At 41.0% G+C, this 16,436-nt stretch overlaps 1 protein-coding gene across 4 annotated transcripts in view; it reads left to right on the top strand.

Annotated features, from left to right (window-relative positions):
* Positions 1 to 16,436, top strand: part of LOC128103989 (uncharacterized) — a 141,986-nt gene that overhangs the window by 85,827 nt on the left and 39,723 nt on the right. The window lies entirely within an intron of this gene.

Here is a 16,436-nt window from a genome sequence, read left to right as displayed (position 1 = left end):
TCACTTACTTAAATAATTCTCAGTGTGTGTAATTATAGTAACAATTCCAAGAAGTCCCTTGATGAAGAACTCTGCTTAACTTTGTTTAACTAAATGTTTCCTAAACAAATTTACCTAAGGCTCACTTTGTTTTATTTCTCGTGGTGAATTCATATTTCAAAGAGCTCCAGTATTGCAAAAAGCACGGTCTAGAGAAAACTCCCCAAGAAAGGAACACATCCTTTAGTTCAGCTCTATTTGATACCAAAAAGAATCGGTTGAGAAAAAACACACATTCTCTCTGGAAAGAAAAGTTCATGGAATTTCCTCTGTACATGCCTGTTGGTGCCACAAATAGTTAAGACATGGATAAGAACCTGTAACTACAGGGAAAAGAAAATAGTTTTTATTCTATTCTGTTTTCCATCTCGCCCACTCACTGAGTTGCCTATGCTTCTTATAGAGTATATTTGCTTTGTTACAAATGTAGAAAACACTTCTTTACGGGAATCTCGGCTGTGTTGACATACTGTGTATCAAATAAAGCTTGCCTAAGGAGCAGAGGACAGAGCCAGCCACTAGAGAAAACTTCTTACCTCGCCAACTCTATGAATTCTCTGATTGAAAGCCTCTGAGTCCTCAGCCAAAAGGGCATTCTAACCAAAAGGCCTCTAGCCGAAAGGCCTCCAGCTGAAAAAGGACTTCTAGTTCCTGTCTCCTCACTCTTACATACCTTTCTCTACCCAGCCATACCACTTCCTTCCTAGTGCTGAAATTAAAGGTGCATGACTCCCAAGTATTGGGATTAAAGGTGTGTGCCACCACTGCCTGGCTCTGTTTCTCTCCTAGACTGAATCAATCTCATGTAGTCCAGGGTGGCTTTGAACTCACAGAGATACAGACGGATCTCTGCCTCCCGAGTGCTAAGATTAAAGGTGTGTGCCACCACTGCCTGGCTTCTATGTTTAATCTAATAGCTGGCTCAGAGACTTTCAGTCAGAAAATTCATGAAGTTGGTGAGGTGAGAAGTTTTCTCTAGTGACTTGTTCCTTTGTCTCTCTGATCTCTCAGCATTTACCCCAATATCTGGCTCTAGGTTTTTTATTAAAAGACCATTTAGGAATTCGTGCAATACTCAGCAATACCTTGCTGCTTGTCGCTGAGTCTTTTCATCTTGGTGACTTGTCTGTGTCATCTGCAAGATCAGCATCCTGGGATGCTTGGGAGATAGTGAGAAAGATACACTACCCTTTCTCTTTACATCGTCTTTTTCTTTATCCTCAGCAATGCTCTGTTGTAATCAATAACCTGAGAATTCAGTTTCTACCTTCCAATAAATTCACTGCTTTACTCCATCAACACATCAAGTCTTGCGTATGTTAAACCAAACTCCAGTGACTTCGCATAGTTAGATCAATATTCTTTTCATTCTGTCCTCACACTTGTAGGAAAGTTTTTTCCTCCTTTTATTTGTACCTCCTGCTTATGATTTAGTCCTCTCTATCCACCACAGAGCAATTTCATTTCTTTCTTCCCTAGTGCCTGCTAACTACTGTCCTACGAACACTAAAAACCATGTGTCCATTGGCATCTTGCTCGATGTCCTGCTGCAATTCCCATCATCTGGAGCCTTCATGAACTCTACCCTCTCATAGTTTCAGCCACAGTAAGTGGACTTGGCTCTTCCCATTCTTCGTCAATATATGACATTCTCTGTGTCCACCTATCCCAACTTGGGAGTCCGGATTGCTTACTCTTCATGCTCTACCTGTTCTTTCTGGGGAACTTGTCTATTCTCAGATATTAATCCTCTGCTGACTGACTGCTGATTCAGAATTATCAGCAGCCAGCATGAGTATCTCTTGTCTCAAACTTACCAAGACAAATGTTCCCAACACCTTTATTTTCATGCCTTTCAAGATTGTTCCTCTGTGCTGGTTTTGTCACATAAACAGAAACTGTGAAGTGTGTCCTTGGAGTCCAGAGGCAAAAGGTAGATGGGATAATTGAAGTTAAGAAAAGCTGGCTAAAAATAAGCCAAGCTAAGGCTGGGCATTCGTAGGTAATAATAAGTCTCCCTGTATATTTATTTGGGAGCTGGGTAGCAGGCCCCCCAAAGAGCCAAAGAATAAAAACAAGCAACTATACTTGGTCACAAATATGTATTTATTCATGTATGCATTCAACAATACTTGTTGACTTCTGGATGTGTCTCAGATATTGGGCTAAACATAGAGCTGGCAAAAGTGAAATAAAAGCACACACATCCTCATCCATTTAGAGCAAGGTTTTCTACAATGAAAGCTCTGTTGCTCCAATGAAATCCCAAGTAAATTTGACCTTCATTTACGCTTCTAGTGAATACTATCAGTTGACTCAGAAGGAGGATGATCATCTCTTGATAGTTCAGATTATAATAAGTGAAGCACTCTTTTAGAGGGTGGTACTGAAGCTGTAGAAAGAAACCACCATAGAGTGGAAGGAAGAGCGGCAGGCTGTGTTGGAGGATGTGAAAGATTACCATGTGGACAGGGAAGGATGATTTGACTTGACGTTGGCGAACAGGCAGATGCCAGGGTGCTGAGCCTTATAAGTGAAGTCATTTTAACTTGTGATATAACCTGGGATGCTTTGAGGATGCAGGATGTCACCACAGAGCAATGAGCCAGCCACATAACAGAGCTGTCTTCAGCAAATTAGTGAAGATGATCACACTACTTAAAAGCCACTTTAAAGTGAAAGAGTTTATCTCAAGTGAAACAAGAAGCTCTTAACGTGTTTAAGACAATCTGGTTGGAAATAAGAGCCTAGCCCTAAAAACAAGAAGGCCCTTTAAGGAATTGCTGCAGCAATCTGAGTGTAGGTAATGGCTTAGTTTAGCATGAGAAGAAAAAGATCTGAGGCCCATTTAGAAATGAAATGAAAAGGATTTGCTGGTGAATTGGCACTGAGGCAAAGGTAGGCAGAGAGCAGTTCTGTGCCTTGTAGCTGAGCAACTGGAAGGAAGGTAAATTCTTGCTGAGATGATCTGTAAGGTGGGGGAATAGGGCAGAAATCAAGTGGACTGGGTACTTCACATATAATGCCTATGAGACGTTCAAGTGGAGCCAGATATAACTGGCATTAAATGTCCAGGTAGGAACTCTGAGGAGATGACTGACTGAAGTTATGTTGATATTAGTTATCACCATATACAGAGAACAAAAGTAAAACAAAGTATTTACTTTGCCTTTCTTCCATTTATGACTGTTGGTATGATACCCCCTCCTAAACACACACACACACACACACACACACACACACACACACACACACACACACACACACACAGGGAGAGAGGGAGAGAGGGAGAGAGGGAGAGAGGGAGAGAGAGAGAGAGAGAGAGAGAGAGAGAGAGAGAGAGAACTGGATTCTTCATTTTTTGCTTCTTTATATAAACAAGGACAGAAATTGGCTCCCACATTTATATTTTGAACCCTTTCTATGTCTCTTGTTTAGGCTAACTTCAATTACTGACTGTATTGCATCTTTTAAAATACTGAATTTTCAGTTGTCTCTCGGAAGTCCTTGCACTATGGAGTTCTTGTATCTCTAAGGGTATGAGGGGGCAGATCACTTTCAGAAAAAAGAAGAGTTTTGTAAGTGTATGAGCAAGTGCAGTTATTTCTACTAGCCCCACAGGAAAGGGTTTATAAGATAAGAATACAATTGGTGAAACAGTGCCTTCATGTTTTCTTTGCTGAGTTTGGATTTGGTATGCCACATTCTCTGGAACATGGAAGACCTGAACTTTCCTTTCCTTTTCTTTTCTTTCCTTTTCTTTTCTTTTCTGTTCTTTCTTACTTTCTCTCTCTCTCTCTCTCTCTCTCTCTCTCTCTCTCTCTCTCTCTCTCTCTTTTCTTTTTTTTTGTAGAGGTTACCAGATAAAAAAGCCTACCACCCTCCTTCAGCATTATTGCATTAATTATGGGTGGTTCTATCCCTACCCACTTTTATTTTAGGCTTGCAGCTACAGCTTGGGTCATTAATCATTGTACTTCTAAATGTGTGTGTGAACTCATGCCTGTGGAATTCTCTAAGTGATTTAGCAATTTCAAGAATTGTGAAGAATATTTTAGTCATCTCCCAAAGCTTCTTCAACCAGGACATGCAACACAAGAATGAAATAAAGTGAAATAAAGAAAAATAAAGTGGCCGGGCGATGGTGGCGCACGCCTTTAATGCCAGCACTCGGGAGGCAGAGGCAGGAGGATCTCTGTGAGTTCGAGGCCAGCCTGGTCTACAAAGTAAGTTTCAGGAAAGGCGCAAAACTACAGAGAAACCCTGTCTCGAAAAACCAACAAAAAAAAGAAAAAAGAAAAATAAAGTGATTTGCTACAAGGTCTTAGCCTTGATCAGCTTTCACTTTGGAATTTGAGGGCAAGGGTGTAACGAGTCTTTTTTGTCCCACCAGACAGCTCCCAAATAATGAAACTTATTATTGATTATGAAAGCTTGGCCTATAGCTTGGGCTTGTTCCTAACTAGCTCTTATAACTTAAATTAACCCATGTATATTAATCTATATTCTATCACGTGGCATTACTTCTCTTCCATCTTGTACCTCCTGTTTCCTCTCCCTGTCTTATCACATCTTTCTCACGAGCCTAAATTAATCCTCCTCATCCTGTCTCTCCACTGGAAATCCAGGCTATACCTCCTGCCTAGCTATTGGCCATTCAGCTTTTTATTACACCAACCACAGCAATATACCTTCCCACCACACAGGGGCTTGTGAAAGCCAATGTATTTGAACACGTGTCTGATTACATCATTTATATACTGGTTTCCATGTGTTACCAGACATGAGGCTCCTAAAATAACAATATACTATAACAAGTTTCCCCTAGCCCTTAAAGATTTTGATAAAAATAATATGTTAATTCTGGTTAAGTAAATCTGTCTATCAAATTTGTATGTATATGAATATGTGTACAGTTGCACATAGACAGTGTATATATGTTTATATATTTATATATATGATCATGTCCTGCCTAGTTATGTTTTGATCAATGATCAATACATATGCCATGTACTCCCAAAAGATAATATTGTGAGTGGAAAGTCATAGCTATGTTCATACAATGAATCTCAAAATATACCAAACTATTAAGTAATAAGTGTGATTATATGTGCATGTGAGGAGACAAGTATGATAAGTACATGTGTATCTAACTGTATGTACACATGTGTACACATCACAAGTATAAATGTGTTTTTAAAATATTACATGTTTATTCTATGCATTTTATAATATGTCAGCCCTTTATGCCATGTGAATATACATATGCTTTTAGGATAATTTAAAATTTTTATTTTGAATTTTAATTTTTTTTAACTACTGTATACACATTTATACAAGCATGATGTACATGTATATAGGAAGGTACATGTGTCATGGTGCACACATGGACGCTCAGGCTTGTGTGGCAAGCAACTTTATCCTCTGCTGGCCCTTCTTGTGTAATTAAAATAATATAAATAAATACATGTAGCACATTTCCTTTAAAAATAATAAAGATCCAGACATGGTGGCACATCCTGTAATCCCAGGGGTCTGAGACAGGAGGATTGTAAGGTCAAGGCCTGCCTGGGCCAGTTAGTGACACCTTCTCTTGAAATAGAAAGTAGTAAGAGAATCTGGGAGTGAGTGCAGTGATGGAGTGCTTGCCTAGCAGGTACAAGGCCCTAGATTCAGTCGTGCTGGCCACAACAAGCAAACAAACAAACAAGTCTGAGTATCTACACTTACATTGTCAATTTATTTCCTATCTGGGAAATCAATTCAAAGATTTGAGGTTCTTTTCTTTTTTTTTCTTTTTCTTTTTCCTTTTCGTCAATTCTAGAGATTTAACCAGCAATTCCTGCATGTACGCTAGTCAAGGTGTCTACCTCTGAATTATGTCCCCAGCCCAAGAAGTGCACTTTTTAATTATAACCATCTGAACTCACCTGAGACAAGTGTTACCTATCATAACTGGATGGTTATAACAAATGAACCCTTATCTATTGGTCCTGTGTGCAGAGAGATTCAGACAGGCAGGCTTCTGCTGACCTCCTGGCACCCCTTCTAGAGCTGCCAAGCTTAGGCGCCCTGAAGTAGATCAGTCATGGCCACTATCAAGCTGGCTGATCTTGTTCAGACTTCCCCTATTTAGATGGCAGAACTCTGTGAGAGTCCTACCCACTTCATTTTTATTACGTGCTACTTGAAAACTGGCTATGTGCTACATTCCTTTTCAGTAGGGAATGGTCACCTGAGCAGCCATGGACCATGGGCACCTGTTCAACATGCAATGCTTAGGGGTAAGAACTTCCAACAGCTTCTGGATTCACTGAAACAAACCCTTTCAACTTCTGAGGATTTCTTTGAGGTCTACACTGCAGGTCCCAAACATCTGCAGATCCCCAAGTCAAGACACGCACCATGGAAACACTCGAAGACACGCCTCTGAAGAATAGAGACATTCTATTTCCTTTCCAGAAAGCAGTGACACTTGACTGAGCACATCTTTGTTTGCTGGGAAGGAAATGGGTTTCATATCTGACAAGATGTTCTACAATCACTTTATCTCTCTCCCCATCCTCTGCACTTTCTTCTTTCTATTTCTCTGCATCTCTTGCCCAGTATCTATGAGTTCCCTCTTCCAAATGACTGTCTGCTTTGGGACCACATGTGGTTTTGAAGGAATGATATCTACTGCCCCATCCTGGAGCCCTTGGGCTTGCCTCCCCACCATCCATGACCCCAGGGATGCAGACCTCGAAGCAGCAGATGGCTTGTAGCTACCAGTAATGACACAGAACATTCAGATTTGATCTCAAAGGCAGCTCCATTGACTTGGGGGAAATCTCTCTCTCTCTCTCTCTCTCTCTCTCTCTCTCACACACACACACACACACACACACACACACACACACACGAGCCTGAGTTCTTTTTGAAACTATGAATCTCTCTTCTCCTCCACCCCTTGCCCTGAGGAAGATTGGAGACTCTAACTTACACTCTATAAACAGAAATTGATTTGTTTTTTTAATTTCAGTTTTGTTTTGTTTTGCTTCAAACAAGAGGGTTTGAAAAATCACTTAAAATCATCCATTGTTATCTCATTCAGTTAGCCTCTTCTCATGCCTTCCTGTCTCTGCCCTGGAAAAAGGAATGGGAGAATGAGCAGGAAGTAGCTTTGTAACTTCCTTAAAGTGACAAAATACTATATGTTTTATAGTAAGATACACAAGTTAACACACTCTTCCGAGAAGGTTGGGGATGGTTCTTATTGCTTCTGTGCAGAAACAGATTCATTTAAAAAAGAACAAAATTGTATCCATGGCTACTTTAGTGTGAATTTTGTCTAATGTTAAGTTGGTAAACTGAGTTGCATCACTTCTTCAGGGCAAACATGTGGTAGGCTCCTTCTCTTTAGCACTTATGGAGTGAGTCATGCCTGGGTGCACTTGCCTCATAAAAGCGATTTCAGCAGAAGTAACTGGAGGAGTGCGGGGCTGAAATTTTTGGAAATCAATTACATGTTTTATGAGTTTCTTGGCAAAAGCTAGATTCTTCACAGAGAGCTAATTCCTTAAAGTCTCTCCAGTGTGATCCAGGCACATGATGCATACCTGTAGTCCTAGCTGTTGAGGAGGCTAAAGTGACAGAATCACTTGAGATCAGAAGTTCAAGGCCAGCCTGGACAGCACAATACATCTTAAGAAGTATGATAAAATTACTGAAATGTTCATGTATTGGGAAGCTGATTAAAGTGTAACTTAAGCCATTTGCTACATATTTCCAAGGTTTCTGTTGAACAAAGATAATAAAATTACCAAATTTTAAAATGAAGTCAAGAACACCTACATTAACTACTTTGACCATGCTTTCAATTCTGAGTTCAGCATTTTCATATAGTACAATTATTTGCCCCTCTATTGAACCAGGAGCTGGGATAACCTGTGAATTTGAGAAAACTTTAACCTACCCAGTGTTGTCCATGGACTTTGATTTCTCATGACCAGGAGAGAGATTTGTGAAGGAGTTGAAAGACCCTTCCCATTTTTTTTTTACATGCATGTCTAGGCATGTTGAATTGTACTCATCTCCCAGGCAACTCAGAGCACAATATTTTCTTGCTCTGGGTCCTTCAGTGGCCTTGATTATCCACTCTGCCAGCCTCTAGCACCCTGGCATTTCTAGTTTCTAATGACTCAACAGGTTCAGACTCAAAGGCAAGAATTTGAGAGCCATCGCCCATGCCTGAATCAGCCAAGATGAAATCCAGTTCATCACTGTGCAAGTGTATTTCTTTATTCTTGTTCCAAATGTGATTTAGGTTTAATGAAAAGGGAAAAAACTACCAAAACTGGATATAATTTTTCTGCCTATAGATTGCAGTTATAATGATGAAACTATACAGAATAGATATGGTGGCCCTACCATTGTGAGGACTCTTTTAACTTACATTTTTATTTGAAATGGCCAAGAAATTCAGAAATGAGCCACCCAAGTTCTTCTTAAAGAAACAAATACATACTATTGAAAGCATTTTAGGGAGAAGGATAAGAACATTCCTAACCCTTCCATTGTCCCCGTTATTTCATTCCAAGTCTGTTTGTACCTTTTATGTCAACCCCAACTCTGTATTCATAGCCAAGAGTTATCTCAGGGAACATCTGTCATATATGAATCTCCATGTACTTTCCTGAATCTTGGCCAGGCTGGTCCCCATCGTGTTTTTGATACATCATCGCTTACTCTAGTTTTCAACTGCATTCCTATTTAAGGTAAGTCCTAAAGATTAGCAAATGCTCCATCTCTTCTTCAAAGCCTCAAAATCAGAGCTCACGCTTGTATTTTGAGGCCACACCAATAACCGCACATTTCTATATCTCCAGAAAATGTTGTTTCCACCTTTGATGCTATAAGGATGCTTGTGCCTGTCAATAGTGGAATAAAACCTGCAAGAAGGAAAGAGGAGCTCTGCCTTCCTCTAATTTCTTACAGTATAGTAATCTATGGTTTTCAAAGGGTTCCCTAACTTTGCCTGAAATAAATGTTTTCTGTTTGTTTAAGGATGATATCTCTTTGTTTCCAACATCTTTGACAGAATTAATGAGAAGTAGGAAATCTGACCCAGTGCTGTGAGTTAGAAGCAGTGGAAGGATTCTGCTTCTGAAGGATTGAGACAGTCAGTGCTCTGGGGTGAGCTAGCCATTCTACCATCCAGGTTCTATCAGAACCATCCATCCAAGGTGAGTTCCCATAAGGAAGGTGGACCTACAGCTGACCTTCCATCAACCATCTAAGGCCGTAGATAGCCTTGACTGGAAACAGGAGGATGGAAGCAACTTTTGCAAATAATTTTTATAGTTCGGGTCAGACCTCAGCTGTGCAAAGGTTTCTTTCAAAAGCATACCATCAAAGAGGTGTTTCTGATTGTTGACTCAAAATACTTTCTATTATGGCTGTTTGTGAGACTGTGTATTTATGAGTTGTGCAGATTCCCTCAGTTTGTCCAAACACTCTCTGCTGATGACATGTGATCCATCTTCCTCTAACTGGGACAAGTGATAATTCTGAAATCTATAAGAAGCTTCAACTGCTAATAATGAAGGAGAGAAGTCACGTGCTTAAACTGAACATTGGTTGCTTCCTTGAGCAGGTAGTATATTAGGAATTTCATACAAAATGTGAATCAAGAGCACCAAGAGAGACAAAATAATATGATAACAGATGTTTTAATGGCTTGAATTTGTACTTAATTCTATTAATATTCAAATGAAATAATCTCAAATATGTTACCCGTGTCTCTTGGGTAATTACCTTTTCAAATGTGTGTTCTAGTCACATATGGGCTCTTGCTCTAACTTCTTTACCAAAGAGTGATGTCCATATTAACTGTAGACAGATCTCAATTGCTTCTCATTATCCAATATGACTATTGTGACTCTACAACACACTATTGGCAAATAAATCACCAATGAATGACAGACGAGACACTTGTGAGAATGTCCTTTTTTATAAACAAAAGAAACATGTAAACAGAGAATGACATTTGCATTAGTTACTTTTCCCATCACTGTGACAAATGACTCTAACAAAGGCAACTTAGTGGAGAAAGGGTTTGTTTTGGCTCACAGCCTGAGGATATAGGCCATGTGGCTGGGGAAATCATGGCATCAAAGCTACAGTTCACAGAGCATCCACAGCCATGGTGCTTGGACATGGCGTTCAGTTTGCTTTTTCCATTTTATTCAGTCCAGGACCACAACTCATGCAACTGTCCCATTCACAGTTAAGATGAGTCTTCCTACCTCAATTAACACAATCTAGATAACCCTTCATAGGCATCCTCAGAGATTTGTCCACCCGATGAGTCTACTTCTGCCAAGTTGACAATCACTACTCACCATCAGTGTTGATGACCTACAATTTTAGGACTGAGTAAGTCTTTGTTTTTTTGTGTGGGGAGCGGGGGGAGGAGGACAAAATAATGCTTAAACTATTTTAGAGGAAAACTCTATGATAGATATATTAGGTTTTTTTTCTCAACTATACGGCCGAGGTAACTTGGAGAAGGAAGGATTTGTTCTGGTTCACAGTTTGAGAATAGAGTCCACTGTGGGAGGCAGAGACAGCACCAAGAATGTTGCGTGGAAGGTCAGATCACATCTGCAGTCTGAAGCAGAGAAAGAGGCATATGTTCTCCTTTTTATTGACTCTGGAACTCTGGTTCATAGGATGTGATGTCTCTAAAAATGTCCTCACAGCCCCAGCCAGAGGTTTTCTATCCTAAGTGAATCTAAATCTCATCAAGTTGTCACTCAATTAGCAAAAAAGGTTTTCAAAAATTGAAAACCACGGCGAGCTGCTGCTGTGGAAACCAATGAATGTTTATCCAGTACTTAGCCTTCAGTTCCAGTACCAGCCTATTGGCAGCTGACATGAGAAATGAATTTTCTGAAGAACCTGGAGAAATCCCAGTGGACATGGGTGGAAGAGGCTGTGAGTGAGGAATGGGAAAAAAGTGAAACCAGGTCCCCACAAAGATACATGATTTCCACTGGACTTCTCCCTTGCCCCCTCTCACTGCCCAGTTCACAATGTGATTACTGTTATGTAAGTGGCACATCTAATTTCTCCACAGGAAGCTAGCAATCCTTAATTTGGAGCAATAAAATGCCAGAAGTTAGGGTTCAAATTTCAGGCAGGAGATGTAGCTCAGTGGCTGAGTGTTTTCCTACCATATGTGAAGAATGGAAATAATAATAATAATTATATTTCTCCCCAAGGCATCAACTAATCACTAGCATTCAAGTGAGGTACTGTATCTAAGGTCATTTGCTTTCAAGGAGTCGGTCATGCACTACTCTTCTGTAAAAGAAAAATCAAGCCTCCTAAAGAGCCTACCCAAAACGTCTATATACAGTTAATCACGAGGTAACAGTTAAAGTTAATAACTCAGACTATACACCTTAAAGGATGTGCAATGATAAGCTGATAACTCAAATCCCATTCCTTTATTGGGCTGGTCGCTATTTAACCAGGTCTAGTGAAGTTGTCAAAAAAAAAATAAACTATAACTGACCTGACAGAACTGAAACCTAAAATAATTTCCTTATGCCTTGCATACTCAAGGATAAATGCTTTCCACACACTAGCAACAATTCATTTAGACCATCAAGTTTGCAGGTCTGCTGCACTGAATTACTAGACAGAGCTTTTTGGCTTTTCGCCCTGTTCAGACAGACACCAAGAATAAAAAAAAAAGTCTCTTTTTGATCTAACTTGAAAAAGCATTGTCAATGTCAAGAACACAGGGACTGTAGGTTGTTTATTATGTTAGAAGGAGTCTTCTGTGTTGCATTGTTTGTATGGTATGAAGTGACATTGTATGCCTGTGGTCCCTTGGGGACCCTCATGAAAAGGAGATATGTTATCTCCCAAAATGATTAGTGCAAAGTAAATATAGCATATAAAGCCAAGCTCAGTTCCAAAGTCATGATAAATACCCCTCCCCTCAGCTATTGAGAAAGTTGCTCATGTTTATCAGAATGGCGACTTTGGGATGCCACAACAATGTTTCAGGAAATATGGTGACAAGACACTAATACGCACTGTTGACCAGAAGGTGTGCCAAAACACACTTCTCTGCCTCTTTTTACTCTTGGTAAGAGTTCTGTATGAATTCATGAGGTGAGGCAACTTCTGTATATGGAGAAGGCAGGCCTTTTACCCTGTGTAAAGAGAACAGGCATCATCAGATCCCTAGGTCACATAATGGAGATGGCTAAGAAAAATTAACTTAATACAATTGTTCTTCCTCTGTTACTGAAGTTTATTTTATTGCCCAAAGGCAATTAGGGATTGTTGGCCTCCCATAAAGAAACCAAATATTGCCAGCTGTGGCAGAACATACCCCCCAATACTAGTGGTGGGAGGCAAGGGCAAATGCAGTTCCTGAGTTCAAGGCCAGTATGTGCCACATAATTTAAAATACTGCCTCAAAAGAAAGAAATGTAGGAATTTAGTCATTTGACACAATGGTGGTCATTTTACAAGTCGAGCAAGGAGAAAAGGCCTGAGGTGGGGAAGTCAAGTTGAAATGATATAGCTCATGGCTTCAAGACTTCAATGCCATTTCTTTTATGCTGTCCACATTCTCTTCCCACATTCTGACCCACACTATTCTCTTCCCATTATTCTGACCCACATTCTAGGAGTTCTGGATTTAACCAAGTCCTCCCAATTCCTCCAGGGTCCTCAGAATATTTATGTCTGATATCAGTCAGTCATCAGTACAGTTGCATTCTTGACCCTAAGTAAAATTATCCAGAAGTCGTGGTCATCTGGATTCCGATGGTGACTCAGGCCCTCACTAATCTGAGGTTTTAGCCCAAGAGTTATCTTGAGTCTTGATTGTTTTAAGAAAGTGTTATATAGTTTGAATAGCCATAGGTCATCTGAGAGACAGATTCATGTCTTGCAGAGTGAAGGGGTTTTTGTTTTGTTTTGTTTTTCTCTCTCTCTCTCTCTCTCTCTCTCTCTCTCTCTCTCTCTCTCTCTCTCTCTTTCTTTCTTTTTGATTTTTTTTTTGAGACAGGGTTTCTCTGTGTAGCTTTGGAGCCTATCCTGGAACTCACTCTGTAGACCAGGGTGGTCTCGAACACACAGAGATCCGCCTGCCTCTGCCTCCCGAGTGCTGGGATTAAAGACATGTGCCACCACTGCCTGGCCAGAGTGAAGGTCTTGAAAGCAGATCAACTCACTAAAAATACGGAAGCTGCCTTTTTAAGATAAAGGGTTAAACAGAGACTTATGTTGTACATTAAGGTCCCAAGCCATTTAGCATTTGCCATGTTCTATACATTAGCTCAATGGAAGATTTCTTTTTTCCCAAAGGCATGGAACTGACCCTTGAAGTTCAAGTATAAATAATGGACAGACATTACCAATTTTCATTAAAATTTGAGGTAGAAATAATTTTAAGCTGTCACAAAACTTTCAGGATCATAAAAGAAGTCCAACATAGGTGACCATCCTCACAAGCTCTTTTTCTCTTGATTGCTCTCCCCAAGGCATCTTTCTTAGCTCAGAACACTTTAGCTGACTCTTTGCCCAATATCTACCATGTTTTAAATCTGCCAGAAAATTTTAACCTGAGGCATTAATGCAACTGATAGCTCAATCACACACATAGCTGAAGAGCCAAGACAGATTGGCCAAGTGTAAATTTTATATACAGAGGCATTGAAAGCAAAGCTGGGAAGAGTGTCTTTGTTTTAGGGGGGAAGCTTTCAGAATGACCTATTCTGACACATCTTATTCTCTATATCATCTCAAAACGAAAGCACAAACCTGACATATGTTCAATAAAATCGGAGTAGAATCTCCCAAAGTCAGGTCAAATCCCTCAAGACAAAGAATTGTTTTTTCATTTTTTCAATTAGATTTGGGGAGGGGTGCAGTGTATATGTGGGGGTGTATATGTGTGAGTGTATATATATATATATATATATATATATATATATATATATATATTCACACATGCTGTGGGATGTTCTGTATGTCAAATATGTTGCTCTGATTGGTTAGTAAATAAAACACTGATTGGCCAGTAGCCAGGCAAAAAAGATAGGTGAGACAAGCAGAGAAGAGAATTCTGGGAAGTGGAAGGCTGAGTCAGAGAGACACTGCTAGCCTCTGCCATGACTAGCAGCATGTGAAGATGCCGGTAAGCCATGAGCCACATGGCAAGGTATAGATTAATAGAAATGGATTAATTTAAGCTGAAAGAACAGTTAGCAAGAAGCCTGACATGACCATACAGTTTGTAACCAATATAAGTCTCTGTGTTTACTTGGTTGGGTCTGAGCAGCTGTGGGACTGGCAGGTGAGAGAGATTTGTCCTGACTGTGGGCCAGGCAGGAAAACTCCATCTACACACGGTTGTGTGCATATGTGCAAGTGGGTGAGCATGCAGATGTATATGTGTGTATGAGTGTGTGTGAGAATGTGTGATGTGTATGTATGATTGTATGTGTGTGTGCATATGTGTGTGTGTGTGTGTGTGTGTGTGTGTGAGAGAGAGAGAGAGAGAGAGAGAGAGAGAGAGAGAGAGAGAGAGAGAGAGAGAGAGAGAGAGTATGTGTGTCAGGGTGTGTGAGGTTAAAGATGAACACTGAGTATCTTTGGAAAATAACATCCCCCCTCTAATATTTTTAGACTGGGTCGCTCATTGAACCTGAAGCTAGCCAATGAGCTAGTCTCTTGCACCCCACCCCCAGCCCCCAGCTCTGAGATCACAGAAGCATTTGCCTGGCTTTTTGAATCGTTATAGGATCTACACTAGGGTCCCCATGCTTGCGGCAGGTACTCTATAGACTGAGCCACCTTCCCAGCCCTGACTAAAACTCAAATTGGAAATTCTATGGAGCAACACTGCCGTTTCTCTCCCTTCCCACTGGCAGAAGAAACTGAAGGATGCACGATAAGCGTTTCTCAGCCTGAGGGAGGTAAAAAATGAAAAGTCTGGTGTCAAGTCTCCTGTTCTTCTTGGTGCGTGTCCTTCCGCTGCTCTGATGGATTGAGGAAATCTGCATTTCAGTTATGAAAAACAGCTCCCCTCACCCCCAATTCTATAGGCATTCATGTTGCTTTTTTGTGTATGTGATTTAATATCATATCTGGACCTGTACGTGGTTTTGAAACTGCGATTTGTCAATTTTGCTCTTGACACAGGACAGTTGCAGGGTTTGAAGTGGACTTGTCTAAGAAAAAGAAAAAAAAAAAATCTTACAGGGCATGCCTTTATCAGAAGTCACCCCTGGGCTATTTACAGGTGCCATGGTTACAGACCTGCTAGACTGATGGTATTCACATGCAGGAAACAATGCAAGGAAAACAGGATTTGCTCGGCTCCGACTTCGCTGGCCCAAGAATTCCAGGAAGTGATTGTACTCCACGAAACCGTCTGTGCTGGGCTAGATTGTCGATAGCTTTTAAGGTCAAGTCCTATCATACTGCGTTTGCAGTGGCCTTTGTAACAAGGCAGCGTGTTTATGAAGTCGAGTACACGCTGTGTTGTTTACCAGCCCATGCGGCGTAAATGTGTGGTATATTCTAATCCATGGCTCACGTTAATGGCTCGGGGAATCCATCACCCGCGCTTCTGACACAAGCTTGGGATGGGTTCAAAAAGCAATGGAAGGGTGACCACGCAGCCCTCCGGAGCATGAGGACAGTCACGAAGCACTGGAGTCCTGACAGGACAGGCGGGTCTGTGTAGAAGATGAATGTGGGGAGCACTCTGAGTTTATGTTATTAGATGTCGTGCTTCCTGGAGTGGCTGAGCTGCCTGCTCGGAGGGAGAGAGGTGCTGGTACAGTAAGCGACTCCGCGCCGCCGACTCCGACCCAGCGCACGGAAAGGGGGGGGTGGGGGGATGGAGGCAACAATGGGATTTATTTCTTCATAAGAGACCTGGGAGGCAGCCAGGCATTCCAGGGCCTTGCTCTGGAATTCTTTGATTTCTCTACAGTGCACAATGACTAGACTCGTGGTGCCCTCGAGCTCAAGGATGCTGGAGTCCCACAGGGGACACCCGGACTGCTCACATGCACAGGCGGTGGCCCACCCTGCTCTAAAAGAGACCAAGTCATCTTCTAGGCTAACCTAACTGACCAGAGCCTGTGTGTACCCTCTCTTTGAATGAAGTTGGTTCCTAGAACATGCAACAGCTCACAGAGGATGCTGCAATGATAAGGATACTAAAACATCTTGGAGTGCATTCTTTCAGCCAAAAACATCTGCTGCTACCCAGGCAAACAAAAACCATCTTTCTGTATATATTTAGGTGATGTCCACCAAGGTCCCATATCTTAAGGGGCAAATATGAAAGCAGATGTGACTTTAAGTGCAATGGA

Source organism: Peromyscus californicus, unplaced genomic scaffold, assembly GCF_007827085.1.
Source record: "Peromyscus californicus insignis strain IS unplaced genomic scaffold, ASM782708v3 Scaffold_8__1_contigs__length_139910024, whole genome shotgun sequence".
Taxonomy (NCBI): domain Eukaryota; kingdom Metazoa; phylum Chordata; class Mammalia; order Rodentia; family Cricetidae; genus Peromyscus; species Peromyscus californicus.
The sequence above is the reverse complement of the archived record's forward strand: the minus strand, read 5'-3'. Positions and strand labels throughout refer to the sequence as shown.